Genomic DNA, 10,576 nt, shown 5'->3' with positions numbered 1-10,576 from the left:
GGTGCACGAATTTCGTGCCCCGGGCCTCTAGTAAATATATAAATTTATATATTATATAAATACCAGAGGCCAGATGCACGAAATTCATGCAAGGGACTCAGCCCTCACAGCCGCAGCAGCTGCCTTGGCCCTCACAGCCCCAGCTTCGTCTGGAAGGTCATCTAGATGGTTGGTCCGCTCTTCGGCCATTGGGTATAATTATCATATTATGCTTTTATTATTATAGATATGTGTTAGTAAATGCATAAATTCAGCATGTAGCCTTTTGAAACTGGTTTATTTCATTCAGCATAATGCCTTTGAGATTCATCTAACTTTTCCATCTTTGCCTATACTACATCCTATTCATCATTCCAATTTTGCTGAGTAGTATGCCTCAGTATGAATATACCACAGTTTGTTTATCCATTCACACATTGACAGACATTTGGTAATTTTTCCAGGTTGTGGTTTATGGATAATGAGTAGAGCTATAAACATTCAGGAACAAGTTTTTGTGTGAACATAAGTTTTCATTTCTTTGGGATAAATACCTAGGAGTATAATTGCTGGGTTATATGTTAAGTTTATGTTTTACTGTATGAGAAACTGCCAAACTGTTTTCCACAGTGGCTATGCCCATTTGCATTCCCACAAGTAGTGTATGAGAGTACTGTTTTGTCCATTTCCTTGCCACCACTTGGTATTGTCACTTTTTTTTTTTTGGCCATTCCAATAAATGTGTAGTTGTATATTATAGTGATTTTAATTTTATATTTTCCTGATGGCCAGTGATGTTAAACATCTTCATATGATTAGCTGCCTACTTTTTATTTTATAAAGGATATTTATTTAAATATAAAAGAACATTTGAACATCAAAAAAGTAAATAATTGTAAAATAAATAAATAAATAATAAATAAAAAGGTAAATAATTGTAGCCTCACCACATTGTCTTCATTATTTTCATTTTAACTCACGCCAGTTGAAATTTGATTGTGATTATTCATTGATCTGTAGACAAGCTTTTGGGAGCCCTGTGGTCCAGGACTTATTTCAGCATTGGCATTGTTATAAGAATGGGAGGATCAATGTAGTCAATTCCTTTTACTGAAGGGTCCTGCTACGTAAATCTTTACTGGCTCTAGACCAGTTATAGGGTTGGTCCCACTTAAACTTTCTGGCATGATAGTTAAGAAACTTCATAATTTTAGCTTTATCTTCTACCATTCCCCTAACTGGTTTGTGACCAGCAACTTCACTTCTGTTGCTGTCCTTCATGGAATCCTAGTTTTATCCTTTATCTGGAATGCCCATCAAGCCTATCCAAATCCTATTTATTCTTCAAGCTGTTACTCAGTGTTTGACAAAGTATATTCTGAGGGATATCTGCATGGAAATAATCTGGAATCCTATATAATAAAAGGGTAATATGCAAATTGACCCTAACAGCAGAATAACTGGGAATGACTGGTCACTATGACACACACTGACCACCAGGGGGCAGACGCCCAATTCAGGAGCTGCCCCCTGGTGGTCAGTGCGCTCCCACAGGGGGAGCTCTGCTCAAACACAAGCCAGGTTGACGGCTGCCAGCACGGCGGTGGTGGCAGGAGCCTCTCCCGCCTCCTCAGCAGTGCTAAGGATGTCCGACTGCAGCTTAGGCCTGCTCCCCACTGGCAAGTGGGCATCCCCTGAGGACTCGCTCTGCTCTGAGCCCAACCAGGGGCTGCACCTAGGGATTGGGCCTGCCCTCTGCCACCTGGGAGCAGGCCTAAGCCAGCAGGTCGTTATCTCCTGAGGAGTCCCAGACTGCGAGGGGGCACAGGCCGGGCTGAGGGCCCCCCCCCCAAGTGCACAAATTTTTGTGCACCGGGCCTCTAGTTATTAAATATTTAGACTTCTCAACTCTGCTCTGGATTTACTGAATTAAACTTTCTGGTGATTTACCTCAGCAATGTGCATTTTAAAAAATGTTCCATATATGATCCTTAGGCACAAATGAGTATGAGAACCTGAATCTAGCTGCTGAAGTCCTACCTTAGTGAAGCTATCAAATGTGGCTCCCAGTCCACAGTAATTTTACCTTCTTCTAAAGAACTGTTTAACTCTCTTCCTATGTCAGTTTGTCAGTAGCATTTATTTTGGCATTTCACCTATTATGTGTTATGATGGTTTAAATGATAAGAATGATATAGTTTATAATCCACTGAAGGAGAAGGATTTCTTTCATACCTTCTTTAAATTTGTATAGTATAATATAGCATGGTATAATGCACCAAAAAAGAGAGAATGTGTCCTGGATGGTGCTCAGTGGTTAGAGCATCAGCCTGTGCACCAGAGGGTCGTGAATTTGATTCCTGGTCAAGGGCATGTACCTGGGTTGCAGGTCCAATCCCTGCACCCCCTCCCCGTCTGGGTATGTGTGGGAGGCAACCAGTTGATCTGTCTCTCTCACATCCATGTTCTAATATCCCTCTCTGCTGTTTCTCTCCCTCTCCCCCTCCCTTCCACTCTCTCTAGAATCAATGGAAAAAATATCCTCACTCCTCAAATAAGGATTTAAAAAAAGAGAGAGAGAATGTGAAAGTGAAAGAGAAAAGGCAGTGAAAGAAAAAGTGCAAGCATGTGCCCACATGTACACACATACATTTCCTGTTTATATAATGAAATGCTGAGTATGCTTTCTCAAAACTCTTCCATTACTCATTCCTTGAATTTCTCTTTTTGCTGCCTTTTTGGCCCTTTGGGAAAATAATAACAGGTGACATGTATATACACAGTAGCTAGTAAAGTTCATTTTATATACAGGGAATGAAACTAGGACATCCTTTGAGGAAAAGGGCCCACATACCTTCTTTTGAATCTATGAATGTTAAACATGTTAGAAGCCTGGTGAAACATGAAAACACACTAACCTTCACTTACAGACATCTAAATGTGGACATATTATTTCCATCCTTTCTAGTAGTGGAATCCCGAGATAAAAGGCAATACAATTGTTTCTAATCATTTTTCAAAGGCATAGTTATTTTGTGAACAATGATGATATAAAGCTTTGAAATATTTGAAGGAAATTTTGCCTTGAAATATTTTAAATATTTTCTACGTGAAGTACTAAATTGATTTAAGCCATTGAACATCCTATGACACTTTGAAATATCTTAAATATTTGTAATATGAAGGAGTGGCAGTGTCTCATTGCTTTTGTAGTGTGTTGATTAGCCAAGCATTATTATCCCTGAAGCATCTCACATTTGTTCCACTTGCTCCCCAGTGCTTTACTCATACCAACAAAATTTCATATTCTATCCTTCCTTCATACCCAAATCTTCCCATTATTCAAATTCCGCAGTAGTTCCCACCTCCTCCATGAAACTTACTGTTATCGCTCATGCCCATGAAGATTTCGCCCTCTTGTGAACTCTTAATACTCCCTGTCTACAGCTCTTATTCGACACCTAACATATAACTTGTCTGGTAGCATAGTGTTTTGTTGTTTAACTCTTTAATTGTTTATTTTTCCACAGGTGGGTGTCTTGTTTTGCAAGCTAACCAAGTTTCCTTGATGTTAGGGACCTTTCTTCTAATACTTTCCTAGCACTGAAGAAACGAATGAATGAAGAATTAGGTAGTTGTAGCAATACATTGACCTTTGTAGAGACAATTGTTGAGAACTGGTGGAGAATGTTACAAAGTTAGTTTCTTAAAGAAGCAACCGGTGTGAAAATAAATATAATATCTAGGAAAATCTACTGGGACATGACACAAAAGTTTAAGTAGTACGTATTTTTCATTCATTGCTTGCAAATCTTATATAATAAAACCCTAATATGCAAATCGACCAAACTGCAGAATGACTGGTTGCTATGACGCACACTGACTTCCAGGAGGCAGGCGCTCAATGCAGGAGCTGCCCCCTGGTGGTCAGTGAGCTCCCACAGGGGGAGTGCCACTCAGCCAGAAGCCAGGCTCACAGCTGGTGAGCACAGCAACAGTGGCAGGAGCCTCTCCCGCCTCTGCTGCAGGCGGGTGGAAAGGAGCGAGGGGTACCGGACTGAGAGAGCCCCAGACTGCGAGAGGGATGTCTGACTGCCGGCTTAGGCCCGATCCCCCAAGCCGGCAGGCAGACATCCCCCAAGTGATCCCGGACTGCGAGAGAGTGCAGGCTGGGCTCAGGACCTCCCCACCCCTTCCAGTGCACAAATTTTGTGCACTGGGCCTCTAGTGTTTTCATAATTTGCAGTGGATAATGACTAATGATGTGAGGGTGTGATTGAGGATATATTTATGCTTGACCTGCATACTGATCCATGACAGACATGGCCAAATGGCTCATTTTTACCATCTTTATAATCAATATTAATTGCTGTATCTCAATCCATTGTGTGATGAGTCCTATTGGTTGTTTAGACAATCCTAGAAAACAGGTGGTGGGTACCTTGGTCTGTTGGTTCCACACATATGGATGTAATCTTATATTCTGAATGACAAGATAACAGTCTACAGCACTGCTATGCTTTTTAGTAGAGTTGATCTGCTTCAGAGGGTATCAGGAAAACTGGAGTTTTTGTCCTTTTATAGTGCCCAAAGGAGTAGGAAAGCCTTGAGCCCCTATAATCTTCTGAAATACTTTTTGGTCCAGAGATTACTTATCCAACACAGAAACCTAAGAGTCACTCTTAGCTCTGCCCTTTTTCCTGACTCATTTATTCCAATCAGGAACCAAGTCCTATGCAGTCTAGCTTTATAGCATCTCTTAAATCCATGCTCTACTCTTATACTTACTGCTGCCTTGTTTCAGAATTTTCTATTTCATCAGGATTAACTTTTCCCTCTGAGGTTTGATGGTCTGATTGATGCTTCTCTGTCTCTGGATCTGTTTTTGTTCATCAGTTTATGGTACATATGTAATACTTTAATCAATAAAGAAATTTAAAAAATAAATTTAAAAAAAAGATTAACTTTTCCCCTGCCTACAGTCTCATCTACTTCACTAATATATTTTTGAGACTATTTGTTGGGGGATCATGTTACTCCTGCTTAAAATGCTTTCATGATTCCCATTTTAAATGATAAGATCTAGCATTTAGGATTGCACCCAAAGCGTTCAGTTATCTGGTCTCCGCCTATCACTTCAGACTCATCGGTGGAAGATTCCATTTGTATTTTTCACCACATTGAATTAGATCTTTCTGGATGCACCATGCTGTTTCATGCATCTATGCCATTGCACACACTTCTCTTTATAATTGGAATGCCATTCCCCACCCTGTCATCCCACCCCAAAAAGGCTCTGAGAAAGTAGTGCTTTCTAGTTGAAGCTTTTCCTGACCACTCCTCTGTTATCCGTGCCTCCTCTACATCCTATACAAACTTGTATCTTAGCACCTGTAAATCTTTATTGAATTACTAGAGGCAAAGGGTTTGGCCCTCGTAGCCAAGGCAGCTTGCCTCAGCCCTCACAACCCTGGCTTCATCCGGAAGGTAGTCTGGAAGGACATCCAGAAGGTCGTTCAACTGTCTGGCCTAATTAGCATATTATGCTTTTATTATCTCAGCATGACCCCACCAGGCATACCCATGCCCCCCAGCAACACTGGCAGAGGCTTGGGGCCCCACCACAGAGAAAGGAGGACCAGTGCCTGGCCAAGTTCTCAGCAGACACCTACTCAGGAGGTGGCTGATGCTGGTGGTTTAGGAGGAATTTATGGAGAGAAAGAAGGTAGGGTCATGATCAGAGTAATCTACTCTTTCCTTTATCTTTCCACTATTCCTTCAAAGAATTATATTCTACCATTCTGGTCTTTGAAGGTATTAAGGCAAAACTTTCCAGCTAATTTCTCTTAAATTTTGGGTCTTTAACTCAAAGAGGATGAGTGTACATTGGACTTTTCTATGAGATGATGAGCTTATTCTGAAAATAAACACAAGCTAGAAGATGGGATGAATCCAGGAAAGAGAAAAGTCAGACCTTTCTTAAGGGAATTCTACCAGACATGCATAGATAGAGGCTCCAATGTCAAAGTTAATGCCGTTGATATTTCTGGAATGACCTCACAGAACATACCCTTTGAAAGGAGACTACTTCCTTGAAAGCCCAGGGTAAGTGTGGTTATTTAATGGATATGCTGTTAAGAAACATTCTGGCTCCTTTCATTAACAAAGGTGGAGCACTCGAACTGGATGGTCCCAGAACCCTCACACTCACTATGTGCATAGCTCTACTTTATCTTCCCTGTCCCATACCTTACTGTCCTCACCCCACAATCCCTATCGAGTTTCTTATCTCAATGCATGAAACAAACTTCCCAAATGAAAAAAAAAAAGATAAAAATAGACCATTAGCTTTTTCCCCAACCTCAGGTTCCCAAATGCCAATCTGACAATCTGACCTTTAAAATAAACCTGATTTTACATCCACTTCTCCAACTACTCCAGTAGTATTTTAGATAAGACAACAATCATTCCTCACCTTGTTTACTGAATCTAAGCTACCATGGTGTGTAAACAGCACTATTCTTTTTTGGATCACTGGGAAAGAAAATAAAAACTTCCTGTTAATCTACAACAAGACACTAATGGTGAGTGAATCCAGACTTCAGAGATAATAAAATGTGGAAAAGTATGTCTTAAAATTAATGAAATACAGTAATTTTCTGTCTCCTAATTGCTCTCCCTACATCTATTCCTGTCCTCCTTCATTATATTCACAATTCATCTAGAATGTTCTTTCCCTAATAGGATCGTGGTGCTATCTTTCTTGCTGAAGACAGTTCAAATTAGTCTTCATACATTCAAGCTAAAATCCAGCATTAGTACAACATACGAGGTCTTGCCAACTTCTCCAGCTTTTAACACTTTTATTCTCTCACTCTAAGTTCCAGCCATGCAGACCTACTTCCAAATACTAAAAATAAAACACACACACAAAGAGTCTGTCCAAACTTCATATTTCTGCACATACTCTTCACTCTGCTACAATGATCTTCTTAACCTTCTAACCCCCTATTCAACCTTCAGGTCTCAGCTAGCTCAAATGTCATTTTCTCCAGAGCTTCTCCTGAATTCCAGAACAGGTCTCTGCTGTGTTCCCATAATACTCTGTGTTAAACATCACCACACTCTATGAATTGCCTCTTTATCTGTTTGTCTTTCCCTCCAGACTAAAGAGTCCTTGGAGTAAGGGGTTGTGTCTTGTACACTGTCACATCCCCAGGGCCACACATGGTGCCTGACACCTAAAGATTTGCTTAAAATTGACAACACATGAAGAACCAATGAAAGAGGTTACCAGCCAAATAAGTACACCAGCCAGAGGATTTTCTTCAAATAATTCAGTCAGTGAACTCTCTACTAGCTGAATTAAGTTTCTTGTCAATGCATTAAATACATTGCAAATTACAATCATATGCCTAGCTAGAGTTAGTTGCTGTTGTGTCTTTAGGGAGATCAGCCTCAGTTGAAGAGAAAAAAATTAATATAATTAGAAAGCAAGCTTGAAAACAAAATGATCAGAAAAAAAAGCAATACAGGCTAAGTCTAGATGTGCCAATTATGTGTAGCAGATTATGCTCATTGTTGGCACTCAGAAGAAAGACAGATCCCTAAAAACTGAGCCAGTCATAGAAGAATTTATTGAGGAAATTAATCTTGAGCAATCTCTAGAATGAAGGGTAGAATTTAGTGTGAGCATATTTAGGAGGAAATAACCGTGGGATACTGAAAAGAGGCCCATCTGTCATTTTATTGTTTTCACTCTCTTAGTAAAAAAAATAAAATAAATATAAAAATCTTTTTCAGGAGGGTTAGAATTATAAATTTTTGGGATTGAATTAACTGAAGTAATTTTAAATTTACTCTTAAGTTCTCAAATAGAGTCATTCTTCTCTCTCCTCATCTTAGCATAGACTTCCTCTTTTTCCTGCATCATATTCCTATTCAGCTTAGAAAAATATATATTATATCCTGAGGAAGTCTATGGAAAATTATTCTGAAAGTTAAAAGTTTTAAAAACACTGAACAGAGCTGTACATGAGGTCAGCATTTATCTGTTTCAGCCAATGTTAGCAACCCATCAATTTCTCATACAAAAAGTCATAGTGACCTGCAGTTGAAGAGCAGTCACTTAGCACCACTTACTCAAAATGGCAAACATGTCCCTAGTGACACAATGTTCAAATGGTTGGCCATGAGTTTGCTGGGATGATGGCCTATGGGTCTAATTGGAACTGCAATTTCCCCAAAAGCACTTTTATTTTTTTTTTTATTAGATTTTCCTTGACAATCCCCTGGCCTCCCCTACCCCCCAGTGTCTTATGTCCATTGGTTTTGCTTATATGCATGCATACAAGTCCTTCGGTTGATCTCTTACTCCCCTCCCTTCTGCCCCCCAACCCTCTCTGGCCTTCCCACTGCAGTTTGACAATCAGTTTGAGGCAGCTCTGCCTCTGTATCTATTATTGTTCAAAAGTTTGTAATGGTCTTTATTATCCATGTATGAGTGAGATCATGTGGTATTTTTCCTTCATTGACTGGCTTATTTCACTTAGCATAATGCTCTCCAGTTCCATCCATGCTGTTGCAAATGGTAAGAGTTCCTTCTTTTTTACAGCAGCATAGTATTCCATCGTGTAGATGTACCACAGTTTTCTAATCCATTCATCTACTGATGGGCACTTAGGCTGTTTCCAGATCTTAGCTATGGTGAATTGTGCTGCTATGAACATATGGGTGCACATATCCTTTCTGATTGGTGTTTCTGGTTTCTTGGGATATATTCCTAGAAGTGGGATCACAGGGTCAAATGGGAGTTCCATTTCCAGCTTTTTGAGGAAACTCCATACTGTCTTCCATAGTGGCTGCACCAGTCTGCATTCCCACCAGCAGTGCACGAGTGTTCCTTTTTCTCCACATCCTCTCCAGCACTTGTCGTTTGTTGATTTGTTGATGATAGCCATTCTGACAGGTGTGAGATGGTACCTCATTGTTGTTTTGATTTGCATCTCTCGGATGATTAGTGACTTTGAGCATGTTTTCATATGTCTCTTGGCTTTCTGAATGTCCTCTTTTGAAAGGTGTCTATTTAGATCCTTTGCCCATTTTTTGATTGGATTGTTTATCTTCTTTTTGTTAAGTTGTATGAGTTCCCTAGGAGATTAGGAGATTAGGCCCTTATCAGATATGACGTTGGCAAATATGTTTTCCCATGCAGTGGGTTTTCTTGTTGTTTGTTTCTTTTGTTCTTTTGCTGTGCAGAAGCTTTTTATTTTGATGTAGTCCCATTTGTTCATTTTCTCTTTAGTTTCAACTGCCCTAGGAGCTGTATCAGTGAAGAAATTGCTTTGGCATATGTCTGAGATTTTGTTGCCTTTGGATTCTTCTAGAATTTTTATGGTTTCCTGTCGTACATTTAAGTCCTTTATCCATTTTGAGTTTATTCTTGTGTATGGTGTAAGTTGGTTTTACTACTTATTTTTACTACCTGTTTTTTTAATTGTAAGAACACTTCATATGGGATCTACCTCTTAACCAATTTTTAAGTGTATAATACTGTATTATTATCTGTAGGCACAATGTTATAGAGCTGATCTCTAGAACTTAATCATCTTGTATAACTGAAACTTTATATGCATTGAAAAACAACATATTCCCCCTCCCATCACCTAGAAAACAACTGGCTGCTTTCTGATTGTATGAATCTGACTGCTTTAGATGCCTCAAATTAGTGCAATCATGCAGTATTTGTCATTCTATATCTGGCTATTTCACTTAGCATAATGTCTACCAGATTCATCCACATTGTCTCAAATGGCAGGATTTCTTTTTCTTTTAAGGCTAATCATATTCCACTGTATCTGTATACTACATTGTTAAATCTATTTATCTGTTGAAATGCATTTAGGTTGTTTTCACACCTTAGCTATCCTATATAATAAAAGAGAAACATGTAAATTGACCGTCCCTCGGCTACACTCACCAGCCAATCAGGAGTGTGTATGCAAATTAACCGCACAAAGATGGCGGGTTAATTTGCATACACAGGTGCTGGGAGGAGAGCAGAGCGGGAAAGCCGGTGGAGAGTGGAGCGGCTTGGGCAAATTGGCTCCCCAAGCCACCAGACAGAGAGAAGAGAGGGAGAGCTGGCAGCTTGGAAGACTTGGCAGAGTGGGAGGCCGTGGGACAGAGACGGAGCAGGAAGGGAAAACCAAGAGCGCGGGGAGCACCATGTTCTGGGAATAGTAGTTTTGGTGGCAGCCCCAGGACTTTAAGCAGAAGCCCAGTGCACAGGGAGCACGAGGAATGCTGGGAATCATAGTTCTGGTGGCAGACGCATCTCCTAGACCAGCCGTGGGCAAACTACAGCCCGCGGGCCGAATCCGGCCCGTTTGAAATGAATAAAACTAAAAAAAAAAAAGACCATACCCTTTTATGTAATGATGTTTACTTTGAATTTATATTAGTTCACACAAACACTCCATCCATGCTTTTGTTCCGGCCCTCTGGTCCAGTTTAAGAACCCATTGTGGCCCTCAAGTCAAAAAGTTTGCCCACCCCTGTCCTAGACACTAGAGCAAAGTGAGCCTGGAGCAAGTTA

Source organism: Myotis brandtii, unplaced genomic scaffold (assembly GCF_000412655.1).
Source record: "Myotis brandtii unplaced genomic scaffold, ASM41265v1 scaffold1027, whole genome shotgun sequence".
Taxonomy (NCBI): Eukaryota; Metazoa; Chordata; class Mammalia; order Chiroptera; family Vespertilionidae; genus Myotis; species Myotis brandtii.
Note: the sequence above shows the minus strand (reverse complement) of the source record.